Genomic DNA, 12,796 nt, shown 5'->3' on the forward strand with positions numbered 1-12,796 from the left:
ATCCACATCAACTTGGTGTGTAACCCCATCGATTTTAACTCAACCGTCCTTCCATGATTTCACCATTGTATTGGTGATCCCATTATCAAAACCATGGAGTTTTTCCATGAATTTCATAATGCCACCCTTCTCTAGTTTATGCCATACCTTCGAGTTATTTCTCTAGTTATCTACCTCCCCCATCAGCTCCTTTCTGCTTCTCTCCCCAACCATTATTTCCTCTGGTTTGCAAAGACTACACCTGCTTCCTGTTGTCTCACAAAGTTTAGCTTCCTTCTATTTTTGAAACCCAAAAAAGGTTTAACATATGGCAAAAAAGTTAATAGAACTAAAATTGATCCAAAAAGCATGCCACACGTACTTGATATGTTGGAAAATAATAACTTCACATGATTTTCATTTACTCCTTGTCCGTTTTGCAATCATACAAATCTTTCCATAATTATAATTGGATTGTCTTTGTACTTCCTTGGATATGTTCCAGTAGTATTAATTCTTTCACAGCCCTCGAAAATCTTTCATTATTATGCCACGTCATCACTGTATTTTTTATCACCACTTCATTTGTAAACCAATCCATAGCTGACTTGGCCTCCCTGTACGCATGGCTTATATGAGTCTTTTAAAAAATTTCCCAAGTCATTTTTGATCTTTTCCACAACATTCACAATAGTATAAGATGGAAAAGATTGACGGGTTAAACAATTAATAATATTTAATGAATCCCCCTCCAGCCAAAGGTTGTCAATCCCAGAAGCCAAGGCCAGTTTAACAATATGAAATGCTGCATTAGCCTTAACAAAATGGTTCGACTAAGTCCCAAGTGGATAGGAGAAAGCCATGACACCACCCCCATGACTATTTCTGATGATTCCTCCATAGCTTGCCAGACTTGTATTCCCTTTAGCAGCCCCATTGAAGTTGGCTTTATGCCAGTCTTTAGGGGGAAGAAGTCACCTAGCCTCCTATCTTTTCCTATCCCTATCCTTTTTCTTTTCCATGCTATTTCCTCCTTCTTCTATGTTACCTTCCTTTCTAGTTGCAAAATTCTCCTTCATTACTCCTATTTTTTCTACAATAATAAAAGTTGGGGATTCCCTATCTCTGAAGATACAATTATTTTGCTCTTTCCATATTCCCCAACAGAAGTGTGGAAGAGACTAGGAGCCTAACATCTGAGTCTTCATTCCTATGTACACACTATTCCATTGTCCAAAGAACTCTTGTATATTAGTCGGATTGCAACAACTGACCCCTTAGTCCCTAGTCAAAAGATTCTAGACCTTAGAAGAGAAGGGACAATGAATAAAGAGGTGGTTTACCATTTCTAAGTCTTGCTTACAAAGGCTACACCTGTTAGGGATAATCTGACCTCCCTTCGCCAATTTTTCCAAGGTAAGAACTTTGTCTTGGAGAAGCAGCCAAAAGAAAATGTTAATTTTTGAAGTAAGACCAGGAGTCCAGGCCTTAGCCCAAATTGGTTTCTCCAATCTATCCCACATTAAGAAGTAACTTGAAGAAATAGAGTATTGCCCATTTGAGTTATCTCCCCAAATGATCTCATCCCTCTTGTTATTAAGGATCATTGCATTCAGGGTAATCATCAAAGGTTTAAGATCCTGTGAGACTAAGGACAGGTCTTGCCAACCATGAACAACTATGTATTTGCTAACTTTTAGACCAAATCTTCTTATGCATATTTCTGCCCATCTCCCATAATTGGGGTGGTCAATAAGAGGTCCCTGGTAAAGCCAATTGTCCCGCTAGAAAAAAATGTTTTCACCATTGCCTACTTTCCATTTTTCCTTTAAAATCCCATTCCATATGTAATATCCTTAAGGAATCTTAGCCTCACCAAGCAAAGAACTGAGGGATTACCTTCTCAGATATTTCTCCACTATTATGTCCCTCCATTCACCTAAGTTATGAAAAATGTACCATATCTGCTTGGCCAAAAGGGCATTATTGAGATGTCTGATTTTTCTAATGCTAAGACCACCATAGCATTTAGGGAGACAAACATGATCCCAAGAAACAAGATGATATCTCCTATTATCTTCAACACCTATCCATAAGAAGTCTCTTTGAATCTTCTCCATTCTGTCAGCATGCTTGACCAGAATCCCAAAGAGGTTGAGGGCATAAGTAGGAAGATTTTGAAGAGTATATTTCACCAAACTACATTTTCTTGCTTGACTGAGGGTGGCTCCTTTCCAACCAGCTAGCTTTTTGTTGAATCTGTCAATGATGCTATTCTAGAAGGATTTCAGAGGTTTGGACCCCAGAGGCAAACTAAGATAGTTTGCAAGAAGAGACCCAACACCACATCCCATAATATGAGAAATTTTCCTCTGTCTCTCCAAAGGTGTGTTGATATTGTAGATTGAGTTTTTCTAGTAGTTAACAACCTAGCCTGAACCACTCGTGTATGAATTGAGCAAGCCTCTAAGCACTCTAGCCTCCTAAACTGAGGCATCTCCACCCAGGATAGTATCATCCAAAAATTGTTGATGGGTGAAAGAGGTATGCCTGGAAGAAGGCTGGAGGCCATGCAAGCTCCCTTCCTGTCTTTTCCTTAGAATTGGCCTCCCCAAGCACTCCACCAAAACAATGAAGAGAACATGGGATAAAGGGTTGCCTTGTCTCAGTCCTCTTGAAGGAAAAAAGAAATTTGAGGGGGAACCATTGACCAAAATAGACAAAGAGGGGGTTGAGACAAGTTGAAGGATAAGTTTACAAACCTGGGCATCAAAGCCAAAAGCCTGAAGGATAGACAACAAGAAATTCCAGTCCACCCTATCATAAGCTTTAGACAAGTCCAATTTAAGCAGAAATCATTCTCTCTTCCCAACTTCCAAAGAGTGAGTCACCTCATGGACCATAATAATAAAGTCAAGAATCTATCTCCTTGGGACAAAACCAATTTGTTGTGGGGAGATAATCAGATGAAGGACACTAAGAAGCCTAGTATTCAGAACTTTCGAGATGATTTTATAGAAAGAGTTGCAAAGGTTGATGGGTCTGAACTTATCCATCGAGTCTACCCCCTATACTTTCGAAATATATACCAAGCCTAAATTGGTTAGATATTATACTAATTCAATCTAACCCTAATTTTGTAAACTACAAAAAGCTTGTATAAAATGGCTTAGGGATTTCCTAATGAATGATCAAGTAGCTTCTTGCAAAACTATTGTTGTAAGGGATTGTAGATTGAAATCTAATTATAATCATTGGATAATAAGAACATTGGACTTCTTGTTGTTGGATGTAGCCTAGGGATTAGGTGAACCATGTTAAATGTTTGTGTCTTGTGTTCTCTTTTATGTACATTATTATTTTGTGAAATTGGTTAATTTGCATGTAATTATTATTTGTATGCTATCAATTTTAACAAGTGTTGTTATATGGAGCCTAATAAGGCTTAGAAGCTAATTTATCCCTACTTCTTTCAATGCAGTTTCCCCACAAATTATTCTATGATGGTTTGGGAGTGGTGCCCCTAAGACAGGTTTAAGGGATAGCATCCCATGAGAAGTCCTAGGAAAACTTGACTAACTTTATTATTGTAAGAGGTGTTGAGTGTTATTTTTTTGTTGGATAACTTATTCTAGCCCTAATTTTATAAGTGGAAAAAATGTTGTATAAAATGCCTAAGGGTTTGGGATTTCATAATGTATGATTGAGTAGCTTCTTGTGGTAATATTGAGTTGTAAGGGATTGCAAATTGAAATCTAATTGTTACCACTGAATAATAAGAATATTGGACTTGTTGTTGGTGGACATAACCTAGGGATTGGGTGAACTATGTTAAATCTTTGTGTCTTGTGTTCTCTTATGCGTTCTTTAATATTTTGTGAAATTGGTTATATTTACATGTAATTTTTATTTATGTCATGTTAATCCTAACAAGTGGTATTAGAGCAAGTTTTTTTTAGTTACCCTTTGTAGGAAGGTTTGACAGTAGAGTGGGAATGATGATAGATGAGGGTAAGCTAAAGGTTGAGAAGTTTAATGGCTAGAACTTTCAATGATGGAAAATGAAAATGGTGGATTATCTTTATCAGAAGGATTTATGGAGGCCATTGCAAGGAAATTCTAAGAAACCAACAACTATGAAAAATGAGGACTAGGATATTTTGGATAGAAAGACACTTGGAAGCACTAATACATTTGGAGTGAAATTGCGACGAAAATTTGCGACAGCAGGCAAATGTTATGTGTTTTTGGCTTTTTTTTCAATTATAACCCGACGATGTCACAATTGCGATGCTAACGGGATATAAGAAAAAAGAAGAAGCAAAAAATGTTGCTCATTTGAAAATTTTCATGTTTAGAATCGACACAGCTCTGCGCGCGGTGAAAGGGCCAAGGTAACATTCGGAGGACTCTTGCCATTGTAGTTTTTATTTTTGTTTTTAAGTTTGATCTGCTCAAGAAAATGTGAAAGAAATAATCTATGACATTACCCATTCCACTCCCTAGACCCAGAGCTAGGCCCTAACGAGCATCATTTCATCCCTCTCCTCTCCAGGCCAGTAGTAGAGAATCGCCACCAAAGGAGAGTACCAGTAAGTTGAAATGGATTTATTGATTTTAGGCTAGTGTAGAAAGAATATTCTGCATGCTCAATAGCTAGTCGGAGTGCACTATTCTAATGCAACCCTACTTACTTATTATTGTTCGAGATGTGCCTATAGAAATACGAAAACTTTTGCACAACCATCTTTGTTCCTAAAGCATTTGTGTAGTATAGTCTTGTGATAAAACAGATTATTCATATCATGAATTGTGAAAGAACCATCTTGGGCTCCTCACTCATACAAATGCATTGAATAACTTGAGAGGTATTTAATATTGTAAAGGAAAAGGGTTAAACCATTGTTATATTGAATACCACTCATATTATGTATAACAACTGATGATTGGCAGTCCTTATCTATACTACTATTAATTCTGAATGCTAAAATGCATTTCACCTGTGAATGTCAACAAATAACAATGTACGATTCTAAGTGGCCTCACAACTTGGTGGTGATATTTTGTCATATGAAGAAATGAATAATACTATGCTACCAAAAAAAGACCATGGCAGAAAACATGTGGTTCAACAGTACACAGTAATCAGTTATAATTATGTCAGTCCACTACAAGCAACATTCATTGTATGCCACTGCAAGTATAGGAAATGCCCTTATATAAGGTGTTGTCACTACTAACACAGACCCCGCTCTCAATATATAAAAGGAAATGTTAGAAGAGGGTATGAAATTGGTCTATTTTCTAGTGTATATTCATAATGCCATTTCCTGTTTAAGACAAAGATTCCGAATATACAACTACTACCATATAGAAGTGATGTTTATATATGGTAGTTTTTTATTGAATGCATGGGTGAAGGATGGGTGGTGGGTTAGATTAAAATGGTACAAATGAAGCAAAAATGGACTAAGGATATCTTGAGCCATTGAACAAGTGTGTATGGACCCACTTTCAGCTCCTATGCTTCAGATGTAAAGGGTAAGATCTTTGGCTGTCTTTGAAACCCCCACACCAAAATAATAATAATGTAGAAAACCAAAATCAATTATATAAAATGACTGACACAATTTTAGTTTGATCTGCTCAAGCAAATGTGTCCCTCTATTTGTAATGAAAATATCATATGATGACAACAAGAATGATAGAACTACTAGCACTCTTAACATACAAGTCAGGATCTGAAAGACTCCTTTGAAAGCCATGTGCATCCAAGTAATTGTCAGTCTTGGTGTACCATGCTTTGACAGCCTACTTAAGGCCATAAAGAGTCTTCACTAGTATGCGTAACTGGTGCTCTTTGCATAACCGGTGCTCTTTGCATACAACTTCGAAATCTTGAGGCTGGGTCATGAATACTTCTTCCTCCAAATCACCATTGAGCTGCAATATCATTTGATAAAGAGTGTTCTTGAGGAGGGCAAGTTGCAAGTTAATAACTGATACTAAGGTGAATCTGGCTGATGCATTGACAAAGATATTACCAAGGGAGAAGATGAAATTTTGTAGGGCTTATCTTGGCAATGTCAAACTCTAACAATAGGCCTTCAATGGGGGAATATCTCCAAAGGTTTGCAGCAATGGTTATGTTTGAAGTGGTAGATTGCTGGATAATGAAACCCAAGAGTCACCAATTTCCTCTAATTGTTAGAGACTTCACATTATTTATTTGAAAGCTTAATATATGTGTGTGTATGTGGATTATTTTTGATTCATTGATCATTGTAATGCTAAGGCTTGCTATTGTAATTAAAGCAGAGATATTAATAAGAGATTTCCCCTTCTATAAAATTGGATGTAGCCCTCTCAGTGAACCACCATAAATCTTGTGTTTTGTGTCTTGATCTTGTTTGTGCTTTTAGATCTAATTCTGGTATTTGTTTATTTGCACTTTGTTATCAACAGATATGGCATTGCTCAAAGGAAGTGGTACAGATAGATATTGCTTTGATCCTGAACATCAGTAGAGCTATTCTTCTTGGTAAGAAAGGTTTTAGAAAAAGAGCTTGCATGATTTTTTCAATAAAATGCCAACCAATTATATGTCATTTTTTTAGATGTTAAAAATTAACCCATAAAAAATTGCTTGTATCTAGTTCTACGAAAAAACTCATTCCATTGAGGCATTTTTTTCTAACATATTTCATGCATCCTGAGTCTCACTAGAAAACTATCCAAAGCTTTAGATTCCTCAACGATTCTTCAAAACTTATCAATTTGGATCTAGTTTTTACGTTTTACTGTCGCAAAAATTCTAGTAAAGTTTTCCATGCTTTCAACCATTGAATTTTCAATAAACAATATTTCATCTAGGCATGCTGCCAAGCACATGGTGTGCATTCTGCGTTCTTGCTAAGAAAGATAAACATCTTTTTGATTCCTAAGATACTGATTGTTGGAAAAATATCTTAAAAAATTGAAATGAATGATTTGACAAATTTTATACCTATAATCATAGAATTCCAAGAAACTACATTCCGCTGAGGCATATTGTGCTAAAGCCATTACCTGAAGGTCTAAGGAATCAAAGCTATAATTAAGTTCCGATACCACTTGTTAGAGGGTTTTCATTGCACCAAAAAAACCAATCTATCAATGCCCGATAGAACCACTCAACTTATAGTACACAAGAGGCAATTAAGCCCTTGTAATAAATCCTGAGAGAAGTGTTGAACATTTTACTAACAATTTAGTTACAATAGTATCAAGCAAATGATTTTGCAAATGAACAGAAAACTAAGTGGTCTTGATCTTGGTAGAAGCTCTATGATTAAATACAACTCATATAAGTGACCTCTTGGAATGTCTGGATACTTCATCCCTAAAAACATTATGATGACCTCTTGGAATGTTCTTGGAATGTCCTAATACTTAATCCCTAAAAACATTATGATGAGTGCTTTATGGGCAATTTAAGTTTATAAAACATCATATAATCTATACAAGGTATGAAAAGAAGTTCCTACTTGAGAAACGTGCCTTATTAACAATTTCAAATAGAAACATAGAAATGGGAATAAAAAATATAAGGTAATCATAAAGATCAATGATTCTAAAGAAGTTGGTTTGGCACAAAAGATTCATGTTCATTGCATTGAAATGTCTTCATTTATGACTTGATGTTCCTTGTTGATTCATCCACGTAAAGGGTATTCAGGGATTTGTTGCTAATACTCTGATATTGACTATTGTTTCACAAGAGATTTTAAGAAACAACAGTATTCCTTCATAAATGACGAACGTTCATTTAGAGCCCAAAATTTGGAATCTTAATATTGATTACAGGATCACAGGATCAATGTGTGGGAAATTTCATTTGAGAGGATTAAAGAAAATATTTTTTCTTACTTTGGAAGTGTACTTTAATCTTTTAGAATTCACTCTTTAATCGATGGCATCAGTGATGCTACACAACATTTATTCTTAATTGAACATCTTGAAAATATTTATAAAATATATTATTCATATTAAAATAGATATTTATAACCGTATTGGATGCTTAAGTTTTTTAAGGTTGTTAAAGATTTGTTAACAAAATAAAAATCTGAGAGCAGCTAGCTTTTTTGCAGCTAGACTTATGAGATGCTTCAAGTTATTTTTTAGCTTAGTTGTCAAAGATGATACTTTGATCGAATTATAGTGAACCATTTTCATATGAATATGAATTTACGAATCACAAGTTTCACATAAGGAATTAGATATTCTCGGTTCGCTGATCCTTTCTACTTTGGTTTTGATCTTTCATATTTCTAATCTAAAATATATATTTTTGCAGTTGGAAGCTATGCCAACTTGTAGTTTGGCATAGAGATTCCTAAAACCTATCTAATCTTTAAAAGTAGTCTCTATAAACAATTCCCTGCAAAAACTTTATTAGCTTACTTGAATCAAGTAGTACATGTAGACCAGACCATATTAACCATGCATAGAAAATCATCTTGTTGTGTGCCCAAGGATGAAACTATAAGGTGTCTAGAATTAGTATTTTGCAGTTCTTTCTACCAAGATTCCCTAGCTTCCAGCTATTCATGAATCAAATCCTTTCATGGAAATCTCCTCCACCCTTGAGGTTTGAATTGGAGTCTTGATAAGTAAAAGTTTAACCCCTGGGATTGACCAACTAAAAATAAAATAAGATAAATCTAGGGAATCTCCGTCAAAGATAGTTATTAAAAAAAAAAAAATTACTTTTCATTTTCTTTTCCCTTGCATAGGTACTAACACTGTCCACAAGGACTACCTTGGGAATATTGGTAGTAAAATAGTCCCAAAATATAGAAAAGGAAAAAGTTCAGGATTTCATACTGTAGGTGTCATTTTTAATATATCCACTGTTCTCAAAACTTTTAATTGGCTTTCAAAAATGTCACCACCTCTTGCTGCAACACAAAATCAAATGAATGTCTCAGAATTAGTTTCCAAGTTAAGTTAATCTGAGATGGTGTAAGAACTACCATGCCCAGGTTATACTTATGTAATTGGACTACAATGCTTCTGGAATAAAATTGTATCAGAGCTTTTGTATCAATTGATAAGTAGGAGATACTTGTGTTCCAATTATCAATTGTATAAGAGCTTTTGTACAACAGCTTTTGTATCAATTTATCAAAATATACTTGGTGTTCCATCATTAATGAGGAGTGAGATTAAAATGTTGATTCTACAAGCATTCTAATTCACTATAATGCATTGTAGATATATTGTCCTTCGATAATTGGACAAACCCCAAATGTGTGTAATGCATGGCTTTAGTGTTAATATGTGTATTTATATAGTTGTTCAAACCAAATTCAATTTCTGTAGGAATAGTAGAAATGTGCTTAACGATCATATATATCATCAATTGCATGCCATTTCATCATTTTCTGTTCTTAAATATTAAAATTGATAAAGGAATAATTTAATCAACAAAGCATTCATACTTTTTTGACTGAAAATAGTTAACATGAAGGTACTATATGTGAAGTATCAACAACCCTAGTTTTTAAAACCTTTAATTCCAATACCCACACAAACCCTGGAGAGAGATTTTCAATGACAGGCTTTTATGAAAGACCTAATTCTAATCTAACAAATTTATTAAGTATGAACAACCCTATTTTTTTAAAACCTTTTACTCCAATCCCCACCCAAACCATGGAGAGAGGGGATTTCAATTAAGGGCTTTCATGAGAGGCCTAATTCCAATCTATCAAATTAAAAACTAAAAAATCTAGTGAATTCAAAAGAATAAGATGGCATAGATAGTGGATTGCCTAGAGAGACTGGGCTCCCTTACTTTGTGCAAAAAACATACGAGGAAGACATCCTGAGACTCAAAAGCCTCTGTTTTGATCCATATGTGAAACAAAGCAATGCAACAATATTGGGTTGGTCAAGACCCATCTGATCAATCAATCTATAGGACCCATCACCCTCTCAAACGTATACTGCTGAAGAATTTTACCCACTCGATGAAATAAGGATTCTCATAATAGGGAATAAGAAAGTTCAAAATATCTGTAAAAATTTGTCTAAAACAAAGAATGAAAAAGCCAATATCTAAAAGTTCAATTGATAGTACAAAAGGGAGAAAATGATATGATTCTCCAATGACTTGATTCATTGATGATCAACAATAATGAGTAATCGATACAATACATGTAGATGTGCCTGAATATAACTAGGAGTAATGAAAGTGATGAACATAAGTTATAAAAACTAAACACGTGTCCACCAAAGGTAGATTATCCTCCATTGTGGGTGAAAGTATGTGCAACAATGAGAGGATAAGAACACAAAGATGGATCACACAAAGAGACGTGTGAGACAACAAGTGTTCAAATAAAGTGCAAACTCTTAGATGTTTACAAGACAACTAATATGAAAATGCATTATTCTAAATAAACTAAAATAAAGACAAATTAGTAATATCTAATCACACTAGAACTATCCTCTATCAAGACTTAAAATTATGAAGATAGACAAAGAAAACATTTCAGGAGTGATACAACAAGTCTTACCAACAGACATAATAAAATGCAACCTACGGCTCTAGGGAATATGGAGTACCACCAGTACAAATACTGAAACTTTGGTGCATCAATTAGAAGTAATGGCAAACCAACAGCTGCATATTATATTATTTTGAGTCAAATAAGCCATTCTTGGGACTCCCAACCAGGATTTAGAGGCAACTGCTTGCTACTTGTAGCAGATTAAGTTATCAAGAATGAAAACCACAATACAACGTGATTCAAAGGAAAAAATTCTATGGAAGAAAGGAAAACTAGGAGGATGCAGAGAACCGGTGTATATCATAATTGCCATAGATGCAACTAATGCAACACTGTGTGCAATCTAGCCTGAGCCAAAAATAGTGAGTGCAATCACTCCAAGAAGTGCACAATCGATATGAGATACAAAGATGTTGTACTTCTACAAATAAAATTCAAAACCTTGTTAATTTAACATGCTCTTACAATGTTTTTTTGTAGTTTCTTAAGATGTTACAACAAAAATGGGTTTCAAGAGTTTTCAATCCTACTCGTGTAGTTGGTGCTACTGGAGTACTAAACAAAATAGCACAGATGGCACCAAAGGGTGCAATAGTTAATTGCAACCCTTTAGGTGCAATCATCTTGTGCACATATCCCATAATAGACATTGCCACAAATGTCCTTGAATAAAAATAAGTGAATAAGCTAAACTGATCAAACCATAAACCACCAAGAAATATTCATACTGGTTGCAGATATATGTTGGATTACACTGATTATATAATACAATTTACACTAGCCAGATAAGTTAGGAATCTATTAAGTGCCCAAAAAAATCTTTGAATGTGCAAGATGTTGATTTTTGGGGGTTTTGAACAAGACATGATTATCAGAGTACTACAATCCATTTCTAACATCAAATTTTGTTTTTGGATTCAATTGTATATGTTTTTTTTTGGGATAAAGAACATAAACAATGGATCCAGAAACAAAATTTGATATGTATGACATGATTAACCCAAAAAAAATGAATTTAGCAAAGCAAGCTGTACAGCTAAATAATTAAACATTTTCCTTTTGATATTTTCTAGAGTGACTGCACAATCATGCAAGCTTTTCACGACCTAGGAAACATTCCCAAACATTGCTAATGTGGGGCAAGAAGCCCTTGGACTTATTCCTTAGTTGTGTGCTAGAAAATGAAATGATTGATTTGAATTCACTCTATCTGAATGATTTTTATCTGAGTGCGTATGCCAAAACATGGGTTTACAAGTTTTTCCACTGTGTTCTACTTCTACTGCAACTCCTCTTAAGTATCAATATGTACTAAATTGGCTATGAGACTATTGTGAGTTTGATGAGTTGGGTAGTGGAAGAAAGGCAACTAGCAGTTGCAAAAATTGAGAATAGGAACACCATCTCAATTACAAAAAGGATGACAGACTCTCACCCAGGGTTGGTATAGATGCCTCTATCATGTTTTCAGGAGAGTATGCTTTCTCATGTGAAGCCAAGTAATGACATAAACAAAGTACATGTCACTTATTTTGCTCCAGAGCATGCAATGTCAAGAACAAAAACACCATAAATTCACATCTATCTACCAAAAATTCAGTATAATTTTTTGAGTTCCAGTATCATATTTTGCCGAGACCAATACATAATGTCTCAGTCACACCCAATACCCTAAAAAGAGTGCCCAATAATAAACCTAATGAACAGCTTCACAATTTCTGAAGCTAGATGACAATGTAGATTTTGAGCCACCCGATGAACAGCTTCACAGTTTCTTGGATTTAAGCAAAAATCATATATATGCATGTTCTTGTGTCTAATGTCATATGTTGCATAGTAATTAATATCTCTTGTACATATTACACTGATGTTGTTATATATTATGCTCTCTTCTATATTAGAACATTCTAACCTTTTATTTATGGATATGGTGCTCGATTTGGTCACACTATAATCTGTATCTGGTGTCTCATTTGTAATAGCTGGTTTAGTAACTACATAGATAAGCTTAATGTGATTGTTATAAAAATATTGTTATGTAATGGTGTTTCATGTGTTGGCCAAGGCTGGTTTGAAGGCCACCCACTTCAATACCCTACTAACATTTATAGATACAGAGTTCTATAATATCATGAAAAACAATCAATATAAAAAAGCTCATCTCTTTGTAACATTTTTGGCTTTCATTTTAATTTCATCTTTTCTTCTATTGTGACAGGAAAGCTAGAGAGAAGTGCTATATTGAAGGCCATATCATGTGC

The sequence above is a fragment of the Cupressus sempervirens genome, chromosome 9 (genome assembly GCF_028749045.1).
Source record: "Cupressus sempervirens isolate cs-2001-9-10 chromosome 9, ASM2874904v1, whole genome shotgun sequence".
Classification (NCBI taxonomy): Eukaryota; Viridiplantae; Streptophyta; class Pinopsida; order Cupressales; family Cupressaceae; genus Cupressus; species Cupressus sempervirens.